Raw genomic sequence first — 17097 nt, forward strand, 5'->3', positions numbered from 1 at the left:
TGAAAATCACCACTTGCAATTTGATCCCTTTCCTATTCAACTGCTCAGCTTTTCCAGCTGAATGGAAACTATGGCGGAACCTTGCTTGGGCAGAGTTGTCGTCCTTATGTCCCTCAATCACCATCATCACCCCAATCCTCAAAAAGACCCATACCCATCTCAGATCCTCCCTTTTCTCTCTCAAATCATCGAACCCTCAGTTACGTGCTCATCTATCATAAAATTCATTGTTTCAATTCTTTCAGTCCCATTTCCACCCTTCTTTATTGTGAGATGGCCCTGGTCAAAGTCACTGATGACATTTTCAAGTGTGTTTCCTTACTTGATCTTTCTACAGTATTTGATCAGGCGGACCACCACACCCTTTTCAGTTACCTTTCCTTCATTGTCCGAAACTGCCTTTGCCTGATTCCATTCCTACTTATCTGAATGTAGCATGCACATCTCCAGAAATTGCTTCAATTCCTACCCATGCACTATCACTTTAGAACCATCTAAGGATTGCTTCATCTGCCCTGAATCCATTTCTGTGCTACATCTTGCTCACCCATCATCCTTTTCTATTGTGCCATAAATCCTCATCTTCAAATCCCTCTAGAGTAGCACCCTATTTCTGCAACCTCATATCCCTCCTGCACTTTTCAATCTGTTGCCTGGCTTTTTAATTGTATTCTCCTTTTGCCTCATCATTGTTGGCAGAGGCTTCAGCTGCTTTGGTCCTACTCTCTAAATATTCCTCCCCAAACCCCTGTGCCTTTCCATCCTCTTTCTCTTCCTTTTGAAAACCTCCTTCAAATCTACCTTTTTACATTCTCCTCGTCTCTCCTTCCATGGCTAGGTGTCTATTTTCCCCCATCTATTTCTGTTTGTCAAGCATCTGCAAGCATTTTTACATTAAAGATGCTTTTTAGATGTAAGATGTTGATGTGGACAGGGCACACAGAGATGTGAGCACTCAGTTGTTTAATAATGATATATTCAAGAACCCTAGGGAGGTAGAAATTGGATGGTAATTGGAGAGGGGCCAAATTTGAGGAGACTGACTCTTATACACAAAGAGCCATTAATGATATTTGGGATAATGAAATATAATTGTATATTTAGGTGCCAGATGAGATGATCGAGGGGTTGGAGGTGGTACTTATGGAGCAGGTGACCTTGATAAGATTGGAGGATGAAAAGGTTACAGTGCTGGGGGATTATGAGTACAGTGAGATGGAGTCAGGGACCCAGGATGTGAATGAGAGAGTTTATCACTGAGAAGAGTAGCCTGGGATTGTCCTTAGTCTCTAAGATGATCCTAGAGTGGTAGGAGAACTTGGTGGCAAAGAGGGAAAGTAGAGTATTGGTTGAGATGTCAGATCTGGTTGATGGGTGACCAAGCCATGGGGGCCTTAAAGATGAGGGTAGAAACTATTTGGTGAATATTGAGGCTCAATGGAGAGAGGACATTGAAGGCAGAACCAAGGGAGTTTTTAGTAGGCCAACTGTGTGAATACATTGTGGTGAAACAAAGGTGAAGAAAATATTAGTGGATGGTGAGGTTTGATGTGCTTTTGAGTTGGGATTATCAGGCACTTAATTCTGTGAATCACCGTTATTGTGATTTCATTGGCTTTTTGTTTTGTAATTAGGACAAATAAGTCATAATAGTAGAAGGTACCACTCTGTGGGAAAAGAATAGATATGCTTTCTATTAGTTGTGTTACAATCCCAGCTGATGTTACTACTGGACAGGTCATATCCCAGAGTGAAACCTGGCTTGATAGATCCTAACCTTTTTTTAAAGAAACCATGGAGCTAAGTTACTGAACAAATTCACAGGAGTCTGCTGATGAAACATTTATTGAATAGGAAAAATGATGTTACATCAGACAAAAAGGTTGGAAAGATCTCGATATAAACACAAGAAAATGATTCAAATATTCACGATTCATTCACACCAGCTATGTCGTTACCAACACATGCAAATACGGAAAGATAAAACAATTTACCATATCTATCTTATACTCTAATATTCAGGATAAGTATGTGGTACATGTGAACTAACTAGCGAATTGTGGTCAGACATAGCACACTCCAAAGTAAATGACAGGTGCGACCAAAGCAGATTCTATGGATTTCTCAACAACCGACCCAGATGCTTGTCACGCTGTGAGGCAACCGGCCTCACTGAAATTCTGTCTTTCTCTCGAGGTTTCCAATCTCCGCATTTGAAGAACTCACCTTGGAATTTTCTCCACAAGTCGCTTCCAACTAAGTGCTTCAAGTCGCTTCAACAAGAATCTACCTCCAGGGTTTCAATCTCATCTTCTGAGATTCCTTTCTCTTGGATCTCTGAGTACACACTCACTTCACCTTCCAAGCTCACTTTCGGATCTTTGGCCGTGCCTAGCAGAACACCAATGCTCCAAAAGGTTACCTGTGCCTTTATGGCCAGCACGGACTCACCAACCTTCGGCTTAGATCTTCAGGGCTTCCCTCAAACCCACTTTGCTTCGAGTCTGTTCCTCGCAGCTCTTTCTTTAACATGGAGCCCTTTTCTCTGCCCCTGCGTTTATCTTGACTCAATGGGATCTATCACTGATCCCTGTCTTTGTCCTTGCCTGGGACTTCTTTCTGTTCCACTCCCGCGTTTGGGACTTCTCCCTGTCACCCTCCCCATGTCCTGCACCCTGGGACACCTCTCAAATGGTGTTCCCTGTTCAGGTCACCTGATCTTTTTGCACTGTTTCACTTCTTTTTCTTCTGCACGTGTGCAGAGGGCCGATCCTTGGATGCATCTCATCCAGTCCTGGTGCCTTATCAACTCTTAAGTACAGACAGCTTACCCAATACCGCGACCTTATCAATTTTAAACCCTTCAAGTATCTGAATAACCTCCTCTTTCACCATGTTCTGCGCAACATTTTATTCCTTGGTAAGGAGAGATGCAAAGTTTTTTGTTTTTATCTTAGAGATGCAAAGTATCCATTCAATACCTCGGCTATGCCCCATGCGTAAATCCTCTTTTTGGTTCCTAATTGGCCCCACTTCTTTTACCATTCATATACCTAAAGACAACTTTTGGATTTCCTCTTATATGCTACTAGTCCCTTTTCGTACTCTCTCCTTGTTTCTCTTATGCTTTTCTACTTCTCTGAACCTTCTACATTCTTTCTAGTTCACGGTAGTATTGTCCACCAGTCTGTCATAAACAGACTTTCTCTTGTTCTTCTTAATCTCAATCTCTTTTGTCATCCAGAAAGCTCTGAATTTGTTTGTCCTGACTTTCCACTTCATGAAAATATACCTCTTCTGTGCCGGAACACAGTTTTCTAAAGGCAATCCATTGTTCAGATGTCGTTTTGCCTTTTATTCCAGTTGATCTGGGCCAGATCCATTCTCACCCCAGTTAAATATTCTTACTCTGGTGAGGTTCCTTGCCCTTTTCCACAACCAACTAAACCTTATGATACAATGATTGCTGTCCCCTAAACATTCCCCTACTGGTACTTGATCTACTTAGCCCACCTCATTGCCCAGAACCAGGTCTAGCAGTGCCTCCTTTTGCGTTGGACTGAAAACATACTGACGTAGAAAAATTTCTTAAAACACCCTCTAGGAATTCTTGCCCCTCTCTGCCCTTTACACTGCTACTATCCCTGTCTATTTTCAGATAATTAAAGTCCCCATTATAACTACTCTATAATTCTTGCACCTCTCTGTAATTTCCTTGCAAATTTGTTCCTCTACATCTTTCCCACTGGTTGGCGGCCTATAGCCTACACCAAACAATGTAACTGCATCTTTTAGTGGACTTGCTTAATCTATGAATCGTATTAAAATCACGTTAACAGCTCATTTGTAAATACTGCTTAAACTTAAACTTTGCTAAAATTGCTAAGACTGCAATGACATACCCATGCTGCGATTTTACTGCCTCTCATGGGCTCAATTCAACTTCACAATCTCAGATGTAATATCCTGTCTTCTCAGCATGCTAAGATTAACAGCATCAGGGATTTAAACCATAGGCTCTGTGGTATTTTATTCTTTTAAAGCAATTGTAATAAACTCCGATACTTACCTTAGGTTTAAATTGGAGTCTCAGTTTGGGAACCACAGTTCTCAGCGGGCCTCGGAACTTCTATGCATGTGCCGGCTGGGAAAGGGCCACACAGGCGCAGTTAGTTTTTTGTTACGTTCTTTAGGCTAAGATCCAGCCCTGTGCACATGCGTAGAAGAAAATGAAGTAAAACAGCATGAAATGCAGGTCAGGTGACCTGAACGGGGAACACCATTTGAGAGGTGTCCCAGGGAGCAGGACATGGGGAGGGTGACAGGGAGAAAGGATCTCTTTAAATCTCTTAAAACAAGACAGCATGGATATAAGGTAATTGGCAGAAGAAGCAATATTGACATGAGGAAAAACCTTTTCACGCAACAAGTGATTAGGATGTAGAATGCACTGCCTGGGTGTGTGGTGGAGGCAAGTTCAATAGAGGCATTCAAGGGGGAATTGGATTCTTATCTGAAAAGGAAGAATGTGCAAGACTATGGGGAGAAGGCAGGGGAGTGGCAGTAGGTAAAATGCTCCTATGGAGAGCTGGCACAGACATGATGGGCTGAATGGCTGCCTTCTGTCCTGTAACAATTCTGAGAGTCTGTGATACAATTATTTAAAACTTTCTAACTCGCTTCTTTCTATTTTGATTGATTTTCAATATGTTACATGTTAAAGTTAGTGTTTCCAAAATTGGGTAGTTAGACATGGAAGCTGAATGCAGGAAGAAGACTATGAAAAGCTGTGGTGTAATTTGTGATTGAATATGTATCAAGTATATTTCTCATGTTGTTTTATTTCATATATAGATTTAATGAAAGACAGCTGGAGTATGTATGCAGTTGGTAATACAGGTTCTAAAAGTACAGCCCACTGAGCAAAAATTGCATCAGCTGTTTAAAGCATGGATCTATTCTTCCCTTTCATTACTCCATAATGAATCACAAATAGTCGTCATTTAAAAGACCTAAATACTTTCAGACAGCGTTTCAAACAGCCAAGTAGAGGAAATGACAGCTACATTGTTTACTTAAATCCAGCAAGGGTAGCTCATGCAACAAAATGTTTTCCTTTTGAGCAATTGCTTCATTGATAAGACTGAGCAAAAATTCCAAAATTAGATTGGCTTAATTAATTTTTACATATGTCCTCTGATTTTGGTACTGCAAAATAGGTTTGAGAAGAACATAAGAAATAGGAGCAGGAGTTGCCCACACTGCCCATTGAGCCTGCTCCGCAATTCAGTATGATCATGGCTGATTTGGGCTCTTTGAGCCATTTAATTTGATCATTTAATTTGATCCCTGCCCATCACAGCTTATAACCCATGTCCTCATAACCTGCAGTTCTGTATGTTTGAGGTATTACTCTAGATTTAAATGTTCTGCAGGTGCTTTACATACCTCTATAACGTCCACCAAGGCCATGTCTCTTTCGGAGGGTGAAGTGACTGGTTAATCCTCAGGCACTGGATCAACCAAGTTGTTCTGTTTTGCACTGTTTGTCAAGCCTGAATGGAACAAATGTTTAAGCCAATTTACAGTCTCTGGCTGACATCAGCTAACTTAATGTAGCTTGGAGGATAGAGCCTAGTACTTTTCCATTCAGTGTATATCGTCTAGCCATTGCCTTATCAGCTGAACCTTGGGGCACAGGAAAGGAGGCGTTTATCTGTTTAGGCTAGGTGTGAACCACAGTGCAAAAGGATTCACAGCCTTTCCCATAAAGCTTTTTAAATTTATTTTTTATGGTTTTATTGTTTCTCATTGCTAGGAAATTTCAGAAATTACCTAAGCTTAGTTCATTGCTGTGGACTAATGCACATCAGATTGCTGTCAGGCTCTAGCAACCCATTGACATATACATTTATAAGCTGCTCTTTTCATTCTGATGCTGAAAAACATGCCTAATATGGAGGAGTTATATCAGTCATGCAGCTTTGAAATCTTAAGGTCTTTTCCATTTCCCCACTAACCTGGCTTTTGGAGTTGGTTTTTAACTAATGAAATGGCAATTTTTAAAAGTTGTTTTTACTTTCAAAGTAGATAGTAAGAGCAGGAAAGCAGAAAAAAAGGACAACAGTAACAAAAAGGCCAGGATAGAGTTTGTGGGCGTGTTAAATCAATCTATACATTAAAATTGGTACATGAATCATATGCTCCAATATAGAGATTGATAAACATTTCCTATGGGGTTTCCAATGTTGAAATGTCATTAGTTTGCTATCCCTACTTTTTGTAAGGCATATGTGTCCCTTCAGTAGGATGTTCCAGTGTAGAGAGAGCACCAACTGGTTGTCACGGATCTGTCACACAGTCCAGTTAAACTTGCGCATTAGGTGAAGCTTGAGATGCCGCCACATCTTTGCCTCACAATCACCATGGCAGCATCAAAGCCTCAATCTACCCAGACCATAGCCATGACTATACCCTCTCCATCTGGATGGATTAGGTGCCATTGCTCATTCTAAGTCCCTTTTTAGCAAATGGATGTTTTAGAAACACTAAATAATTGTAAGTTTGAGATTGGGTTCTAGCTGCCCTCCTTGATTCCTTGCTCCTGCTAACCAGAAATGGGGAACTTTTAAAAAATTAAACATAGTGTAAAAGAACAAATGTGATAGCCTGAACTGATTACACATCTGTTGCAGCTCTTGTTGGTTTTGAATTATGACCTACAAAATGTAGAAAATGTATTATGTTGTGGGGCATAGACACCCATAGAGAATACATCCTAATTTAAATTCATTTTACAAACAAAGTTAAATTTTTGAAGCAAATTTAGTGTCTAATTTTAACCTTTATTACCTTTTGGATTTTGTTGATGGTTAACATTTATAAGTATTTTAATTACTGACACCATGCAAGACAAAGTAGACAACTCGCTCGCACCCCATTCACTGCCTTAAACATTCACTCCCTCCACCTCCAGTGCACGGTGATAGCAGTGTAAACCATATACAAGGTACAGTGCCAAGCCTCATTCGACAGCATTTTCCAAATCCACAACCGTTTCCACCTAGAAGGACAAGGGCAACAGACACATGGGAACACCACCAGCTGCAAGTTCCCCTCCAATCCACATGCCATCTTGACTTGGAGCTACATCACCATTCCTTCACTGTCGCTGGATCAAAATCCTGGAACTCCTTCCCTAACAGCACTGTGGGTGTGCCTACACCAGATTGACTGCAGCAATTCAAGACGGCAGCTCACCACCACCACCTTGAGGGCAATTACTGATGAGTAACAAATGCTGGCTTTGCCAGCACTGCCCACACCCCATGAAAGAATTTTTAAAAACTGTGAAATGACAAAAGAGAGAGAGAGAAGACATAAGAACATAATAAATGGAAGGAGGTGTAGGCCATTCGGCCCCTCAAGCCATCCACACCATTCAACAAGATCAAGGTTGATCTGATTGTGACCTCAACCACACTTTTCTGCCTGGCCCCCATAATTCTTGATGGCCTTGTAGATCAGAAATCTAATTCAGTCTTGAATATGTTCAGTGATCCAGCTTCCACTGTTCCCTAGGGTAGAGCATTCCAAAGATTAACGATGCTCTGAGAGAAGATATTCCTCTTCATCTCCTTCGTAAAGGGAAACCCCTTATTCTGAAACTGTACCCCTTAATCCTAGATTCCCCCACAAGGGGAAACATCCTCCCAGCATCTACCCTATTAAAGGCCCTTCAGAATCTTACGTTTCAATAAGATCACCCCTCATTCTTAACTCCAATGAATATAGGTCCAACCTGCTTGACCTTTCCTCATAAGACAGCCCTTCATCCCAGGAATCAATCTAGTGAACCTACTCTAACTGCATCCAAAGCAAGTATATTCCTCCTTTAAATAAGGAGGCCAAAACTGTATGCAGTACTCTAGGTGTGGTCTCACCAACAAATTTTAGCAAGTTGTACAGTTGTAGTAAGGCTTCCCTGCTTTTATACTCCACCCCCCTTGGAATAAAGGCAGTATTCCATTTGCTTTCCTAATTATATGCTGTACCTGTGTGCTAATTTTTTGCAATACATGTTTGAGGACACCCAGATGCCCCTCTACTACATTCTGTAGTCTCTCTCCATTTAAATAATATTTTGCTTTGCTATTCTTCCTACCAAAGTGGATAACCTCACATTTTCCCACATCATATTCCATCTGCCAAGTTATTGCCCATTTACTTAACCAATCTCTATCCCTTTGCAAACTCCTTGTGTCTTCGTCACAACTAGCTTTCCCACCTATTTTTGTATCATCAGCAAATTTGGCTACAATTGACTCAATCCCTTCATCCAAGTTATTAATATAGATCATAAATTGTTGAGGCCCCAGCACTGATCCCTTTGGCACCCCACTAGTTTCAGTTAGTCCACATGAAAATTACCTATTTATCCCAATTCTCTGTTTCCTATCAGTAAGCCAGTACTCCGTCCGTGCTAATATATTACCCCAACACCATGAGCTCTTATTTAGTAACTTTTTATATGACACCTTATCGAATGCCTTTTGCAAATCTAAATATACTGCATCTGCTGGTTCCCCTCCATCCACCTTGCACGTTACAACATCAAGAAATTCTTTAAGAACCTTGTCAGACACAATTTCCCTTCTATAAAAACATGTTGACTACACTTGATTGTATTTTAATTTTCTAAATGTCCTACTACTACTACTTTAGTAATAGATTGCAGCATTTTCCCAATGATAGATGTTAGGCTAACTCATCGATAGTTTCCTGTTTTCTGTCTCCTTCTATTTTTGAACTAGAGATATTATATTTGCATAAAAGCAAAATACTACAGATACTGGAAATCTGAAACAAAAACAGAAAATACTGGAAAAACTCTGAAGGTCTGACAGCATCTGTAGAGAGAGAAATAGAGTTGACGTTTCGAGTCCATATGACCCTTCTTTAGAGCTCTGCTTTTGTTTCAGATATTATAATTGCATTTTTCCAATCCACTGGGACCATTCTAGAATCTAGGGGATTTTGGAAGATTGCAACCAAGCATCCACTATCTCTTCAGCCACTTCTTTTAAAATTCTAGGATGCAGGCCAACAGGTTTAGGGGACTTGTCAATCTTTAGTCCCATTAGCTACATAGCATTTTTTCTGTGATGACGGTGATTGTTTTAAGTTCCTATCTTCCATTTAGCTCTTGAAATTTTCTATTATTGGGATGCTATTTTGTGTCCTCTATTGTGAAGATAGAAAATACTTATTTAATGTCTCTGCCAGTTCCTTTTTTGCCATTATTAATTCCCCAGTCTCATCTTCTAAGGGATCAACATTTACTTTAGTTACTCTCTTCCTTTTTATATACTTGTCAGAGCTCATAATGTCTATTTTTATATTTCTTGCTAGTTTTCTCTTATTCCAACTTCTCCTACTTTTTCTCAACCACCCTTTGCTGGTTTCAAAATTTTGCCCAATCTGGGCTACTAATCTTTTGCAGCATTGTATGGCTTTTCTTTCAATCTGATGCCATCCTTAATTCCTTAGTTGGCCACAGATGGTGCATCCTTCTCGTAGAGTCTTTCTTTCTCAATGGGATATATCTTTATTGAGAATTATGGAATATCTCCTTAAATGTCTGCAACCTCTATTATTTTACTTTTTAACCTATTTTTTCAGTCCACTTTAATCAACTTTGTCTTCATACTATGTAATTGCCTTTATTTAAGTTTAAGTTTTGGGTGCAGGTTTCTCACCTGCAAACTAAATGTAAAATTTCATCATGTTATGATCACTCTTGTCTAGAGGATACTTTGCTATGAGATCATTAATTAATTAATCTCACATTGCCAGGTCTAAAATAACCTGTCCCCTGGTTGGTTCCACAGCATATTGTTTTAAGAAACTGTCCCCAATACACTCAATGAACTTGCCATAAAGGCAACCTTTGCCCATTTGATTCGCCCAGTCTGTATGAAACTTAAAAATCGCCCATGATTATTGCACAACCTTTCTTTCAAACCCTCCATTATTTTAGTCTGTCCTATGGTGTAGTGACTGTTAGCGGGCCTATAAACGACTCACACCTTTCCCTTGCTATTTCTTATCTCCACTCAAACTGATTCTATATCTTGATCCTCTGGGCCAAAATCATTTCTCACTGCACTGATCTCATCCTTTATTAACAGAGCTACCCCAACACCTCTTCCTTTCTTCCTATCCTTTCAAAATGTCAAATACCCCTTGAATATTCACTTTCTAGCCTTGGTCACCTTGCAACCACCTGCCTGTAATGGCTATCATTGTCATACTCATTTATTTCTATTTGTGCCATCAATTCATCTATCTTGTTATGGATGTTGCGTGCATTCAGATAATGAGGCTTCCCTACCCTGACCCTACTTGCTGATGCACTCTTAAATTGGTACTGTTATGCTCCTAGCTAATGTTAATTAATACTGGACAAGTCAGATCCCAGAGTGAAACCTGGCTTGATGGGTCCTAACATTTTTTTTTTAGAAACTGTGGAGTTACTAAACAAATTCGCAAGAGACTGTTGATGAACTTTTAACACACAGAATAAGATATTTATTAAACAAGAAAAAATGAACTATATTACACCAGACAAAAAGGTTGGAACGATCTCAATACAAACACAAGATGATGACTCAAATTCACACTTTCTTTACAGACACGTAAACCAGTGAAGAGTTACCACTAGCTTGACATAAAGGCTTCTCATTTGGGTTCTCACAGTTGCAAACTGTTTTCTTCTGGTGAATTCACGCGATGCATTTCACCTAACTTGTATCTTTCTCTGAGATACCCACCTTCCAAACCCACTACTGCTACCACCTAGAAGGACAAGGGCAGCAGACAGATGGGAACACCACCACCTGGAAGTTCCCCTCCAAGCCACTCACCATCCTGACTTGGAAATATATCGCTGTTCCTTCGCTGTCTCTGGGTCAAAATCCTGGAACTCCCTCCTTAACAGCACTGTGGGTGTACCTACACCATGGGGACTGCAGCGGTTCAAGAAGGCAGCTCACCACTATCTTCTTGAGGGCAATTAGGGATGGGCAATAAATGCTGGCCTAGCCAGTGATGCTCTCATCCCATGAGTGAATAAAAAAAAAATTTTTTAAGCTACATCTTGCATATCAATGTACAATTTATTTTCTGCTTTAAAATTACTTTCAAGTGGCACACTTTCTTCCTATAATACTTCGTTGATAGGGGCAACAGCATTTTTGATGAACTGAAGTTTATGGAGGATGTGGGCTAATCAAGAGTGTCTCAGTCTTAGGCAGTCCCTCAGGATCAAGGATGACTTGCTTTCACTCCAGTTTGTTGGGTTCCGAGATGACTGATAAAGTCCAATGTGCGACCTGCAGACTCTGCCACATGCAGGGCAGATGGTGGTTGAAGGGCTGGGTAGATGAATTGTTTGAAAGCTTGTGTGCTCTCTCCAACACCTCAGCTGCACCTCTGCACGTTCCCGACAAAGTGTCTCAATGTATTTGGTGCCTTCCCAAATGAACCTTCTTCATTTTGATTGGTCATAAGTCAGGGACACCCAGAACCGGTGGAGACATTTGATCTCTTCACGGATGCTTTGAGGGCATGCCTTAAGCATCTCCACTGTCCTGGGAGTCTCCTGCCACGACCAAGTTCCAAGTAGAATAGTTGCCTCGGGAATCAGATGTCAGGCATACAAATGACATGTCCCATCCAGCAGAGCTGGTTTTGAGTAATTAGTGCCTTGATGCTGGACATTTTGGCTTGCGAGAGGATGCTGTTGTTGGATCGCCTTTCTTGCCACAGGATTTGAAGGGTGTTTTGAGGGCCTTGCTGTCGGTTGTCCAAGTTTCTGAAGCATATAGGAGTGCGGGGATCACTGCTCCCAGGTAAACCTTGACCTTAGTCTCATGTTAGATCTCAAATAACCTTTTCCTAAGTCGTCCAAAGGTTGAATTGGCACATTGGAGGCAATGATGAATGTCGTTGTCTATGTCTGCCATTGTCGAAACGAGGCTCCCAAGATAAGGAAAATGTCCATGTTTTCCAGGATCTCACCATGTATTGGATAGTGTTACGGAGGTGGAAGTAGATGATCTTTATAATGTAGAGGATGTGTTTTAAAGGTCACCTGGGTTCAAATAGGATGACTATGCTGCAAACTATCTGTGTAAACCTGAGACAGTGAAGGAGGGGGGCCAGAATTGGTTACAAGTATACAGAGATAATGACGGAAGCTGAACATAACGGTATTGTTAATTTGAGTGTTTAACTTGAGGAAATTGTCGCTTGTGCCATCTGATAACCAAGAGCACAATATACTACAGAAACCCTAGTGGAGTATAGAAAGTGCAGGAGTGATATTAGAATGGAAATTAGGAAAGCAAAGAGAGGGCATGAAAAAATATTGACAAGCAAAATCAAGGAAAACCCAAAAATGTTTCATATATGCATAAAGAGAAAGAGGGTGACTAAGAAAAAAGTATGGATGATTAGAGACCTAAAAGGTGGATGTGGAAGATGTGAGCGTGGTTTTTAATGAGTACATTGCATCCCTCTTCACAGAAGAGAGGGATGATATTGTCGTTGAGGAGGAGGAAGAGGAGTGTAAAATATTGGATGATATAAACAAAAGGAGGGAAGAAATGTTAAAGAGTATTTAGCATCTTGTGTATAAATCACTAGACCTAGATGAAATGTAGCCTAGGCTGCTAAGAGAAATAAGGGAGGAAATAGCAGGGGCTCTGACCGCCATTTGTCAATCCTCGCTGGATACAGGCATGGTGCCGGAAAACTGCTAATTTTATCGTTATTCAAAAAGGCAGAAAAGGACCAAGTATTTCTAGCCCGGTCAGCCTAACTTCAGTGGTAGGCAAATTATTGGAACAAATTCTGAGGGACAGTAAAAATTGTCATTTAGAAAGGCTTGGATTAATCAAGGACAGTCAACATGAATTTGTTGAGGGAAGATCATGTCTGATTAACTTAGCTGAATTTTTTTGAGGAAGTAACGGGTAGGGTTGATGAGAGTAGGATTTGATCTAGACTACATGGATTTTAGCCAGACTTTTGACAAGGTCCCACATGGCAGACTGGTCAGAAAAGTCTGAGGGCCTGTGGGATCTAAGGACAGGTGGCAATTTGGAACCAAAATTGACTCAGTAGGAACCATAGAGTAATGGTGGACAACTGTTTTTGTGACTGGAGGGCTGTTTTCAGTGGGGCTCCACAGGGGTCAGTACTAGGTTACTTACTTTTCATACTTACTGGATTTTGAATGTTTGGCAGCTCGAGACGGCCAATTTTTATTGGATCCTCCTGACTTCAAGACCTACGATTATGCTGTTCTTGCACATTTAATATCAAACTACTAGGATAAGATAGTGCATGTGTGAGGCGAAGAACTCAGTCGTGCAGCTGGCTTACAAGAAAGCTGACTGCAAGTGAAAGAGAGATGTATTCAAGTCACTCTCAAAATCTAAGCTACTGTACAAGAGTAGCTATAATTGCCTATAAAATGGAATGGATCTACATGGAGAAAGTGATATTAGTATTTTAAAGTTCAGCTCAGATAAAAACGGATGGATAGTTCAGTCCTTGTATCCTCCCAAGCTTTTAGATGTTGTCGCAAACCATACTGGCGGCGATCTGGAGGCATGCTGCTTTGCTTCTTAGCTTGGAAATAAGGAATGATGTAGCATACTTTAAAAAGGAAGGGTGAAATTTTGGAAAACTTATGGAAAAAATTCAGAATTAAATTTTCTCTTGCGTTTCATATCCACCTTGAAAATAACACGCACAATCTGTTTCTTTAATGACTACGTTATGAAATGAGTGTTGAAATGTTTTAATTTCTATGAAAGAAACTGCAGTGCAGATTGTCTGAGTTGTGACTATTTGTGAAAAACTAGTTGTGTAGAATGAATTACTTTCAAAATATATCAATGATGTAATGAGGTCATTGAGCAGGCACATGGTACTGCATTTTAAATTTGTATGTAATTTATTAATGACAGAATTAATTAAACTCAGTTTCTGATAGAAGCAGAGAAGGGAAGCACATGTACTTTATCAAGCCTTTTATGTCCCCTGAACATCCCAAAGCATGTCACAGCCAATGAATTGGTTTTGAAGTATAGTTACTGTTCGAACTATAAAGAATGCAGCAGTCAATTTGCAGATGGTAAGGTCCCACAAATTGCGTCGAGACAAGTGACTAGATATTCACTTTAAGTGGTCTTGTTTGAGGGATACTCTTTCGAGTTATCAACAGTCACAGATTGCAACTCTTTTTTTCGAGTACAATCACCGTTCTTGGTTTCCGGGAGTGGGACATGAACCCACAACCCCCTGATTCAAAGGCGAGGGTGCTATGAACTGAGCCACAGCTGACACCTCTAAACAGGGAAACTCTTTTGAGTACAATCACAGTTCTTGGTTTCCGGGACTGGGACAATTGGATAGCTCTTTAAAAGAGTCAGCACAGGCATGATGAGCCACATGGTCGCTTTCTAAACTGTATGATTCTAATCTGTGACTAGGACTCTGGGAAAACTCCCCTTGTTCTCCAGATAGTGTTGTGGAATATTTTACACCCACCTGAGAGGGTAGACAAGGCCTCAGTTTAATGTCTCACTCAAAAGAAAGCAATTCCAACAATGCAGCAATTTTGACAGTGCAACAGTTTCTAGATTGGGGCTTGAATCCACATCTTTCTGACTTAGCTGAGATTGCTACCACTGAGCCAAAGTTGAAAAGTATGTGCACATTATGCCTGTTATTTGCATACTATTTAATTGCAAACAAACTTTACTAAACGCTGTAATGCAAACTTTGATATTACAATATTCTAAAATTACTTTGAATTTTTTTTCCAAATTTTTGAAGTAATAGCTTGTTTGGAGAAAAGGTATGAGTTAGCTATTGTAGAAGTTCCACTGATAGAAGGTGATCATTTGCTCATCAACATTAGGTCTGATTCAGAGCTACGTATCCTTTCTAATCCCAACCCTTTCCCTGTATGTCTGCCAACTGGTTGAATTTATTAATGGGGTAGTTGAAGTTACTATAAACAAAAATATTTCACAGTATACTGAAAGATGTGTTATGTTGACTTAGCATCTATTCAATTGAGACAGCTGGTGGTCTTTTTTTCTAATGGCTGTTAATAATTATCAAAGTATGTCCACCATTGCCCATTACTTGGGTGGATGGAAACTTCGTTTTAGAGAGGATACTTTCTCTGTTGGGCTCCTACGATTGTTCTTTGATAATTTACAGGAACTATAGCAATAACTACATAAAGCCTAAAGTAAAACCGGTATTTCAATTGCCAATTCCCTTATGAATTAGTGGCCTCACTAGGTGCAGTAGCATTATATTGGCTTGATACTTATTCTGACTTGTTGCAAACACCTACGCTTTGATTAATGTTTACAACCTCTGTATCACTTCAGATATTGTAAAGTTTATAGCAAGAGTTGCCTGACGGTTCATTTATTAAATACAGTGTTCTACTGAGAATACAAACCAAGATGATTCCTTGTTCAATTTTTAGCCTCCGCTAAATTGGTTGACCTTGGCCAGTAGGAATACTATATTTGGGCTGGCATGCCTGAGTCAAAATGTGTGCCCCTCCCCATTGCTGTCCAATAATCACAGGTGAAGCCTGTGTGGCTATCAGGTGCAGACAGTTTAGGCATGGTTTTTTGCCTCCTGTTGGATTGTCTGCCAGTAGTCATTGTCTAAGCATCTGCATAAAGGATGACTTGAAAAACATCTCAGGAGGAGTCAAAATGCTTTTGGACAGAGCAGCATAAGGAAGAAAATTGACAAAAGTAAAGAAGATTGATATATGCGATGACACTTGCATTTATATGGTGTCTTGAATGTAGAAGAACATTCCAAGGTGTAAAAATAGTACAGGTAGTAATCTTCAACCATTACTTATTTTGTAATGCCATGCCATGAATTGATGGCAGAGTTGCTTTATGTCCAGAAACAATGTAGCTCTAAGCAAGCTTTCTTGCACACAGGTAGATTTCTACTCATCAGGATCAGCTAACCAACATCTGTATACAGCTATTTTTTATTCTTTGGAGACAGCAAATAGTCCAAGCAGGTCTTTGAAGAAGAAAGAACATATAGCATTTTTCACATCACCAGAGTGCTTAAAACTAGTTTTTGTTGTGCAGGCACAGTGGGCAACACAACAGCCATTTTGTGGCAGCACTGTCTCACAAATTGCAAATTAATTTATCACCACATAACCTGTCTCTTTTGGTGTTGGGTTGAGAGAAGGATGTTGTCCGAGATATCAGGCAGAATCCCTACTCTTTAAATAGCAAATGGTTTTCTTTGTGGCAACCTGACAAGTAAGGCAGCCCTCAGTTTAATATCTTCATCCAAAGGACTGTATTTCCAATAATGTACTCTTTAGTACTGCATTGAAGTGCCGGTCTATATTATGTGAGGCTCAAAGCCACGTGTTCTGACTTTTGGAGGAAAGAGTTCTCACAAAAGGCCAAACCAAGAAATCACACGTTTGTTATTTTCTTGGGTCAATAACTTCAGTGGAAAAAATAAGTATTATCTGCACATCACGAGGAATTTTCCCTCCTTCCCATATAATTCTGTCAGTTTGGTACTCAATATTTGAATTGAGAATACTTCAGATCTGAATTAGATTTCCTTTTGTAGGATCTTATTAAAATATCTTACCATTGCCTGTTAATTAGGATTAAAGGTATTTCATGATCTCCTCTTTCACCACACTTTCCCCAATTATCCAACCAAATAAGTACTTATAAGATCCTAGGTTAGAACATAATGGCTTCAAATGGCTGAGGAATTCTCTTGAATTGCTCGTAAAAGGGCAATGTTCTACTGTTTCATGGCAATTGCTATTATTTTCTTCCCTGTTGAAATGATGCTCTACTCATTTGTATGTCAGATTTGAACCATGTCAAATGCAAGGAGGGCCTACGTGTTGTTATGATCCCTATGGGGGGAACCGTAAACCAAATGATGAAATTACCAACAAGATTCCACTTTTTGTAGCTTTTACTTTAACAC

At 40.0% G+C, this 17097-nt stretch overlaps 1 protein-coding gene across 11 annotated transcripts in view; it reads left to right on the top strand.

The window, feature by feature from the left end:
* The window catches only part of mark3a (MAP/microtubule affinity-regulating kinase 3a), a 220291-nt gene that overhangs the window by 31084 nt on the left and 172110 nt on the right, over nucleotides 1-17097 (top strand). The window lies entirely within an intron of this gene.

The sequence above is a fragment of the Cetorhinus maximus genome, chromosome 18, assembly GCF_964194155.1.
Source record: "Cetorhinus maximus chromosome 18, sCetMax3.hap1.1, whole genome shotgun sequence".
In the NCBI taxonomy this organism is placed as follows: domain Eukaryota; kingdom Metazoa; phylum Chordata; class Chondrichthyes; order Lamniformes; family Cetorhinidae; genus Cetorhinus; species Cetorhinus maximus.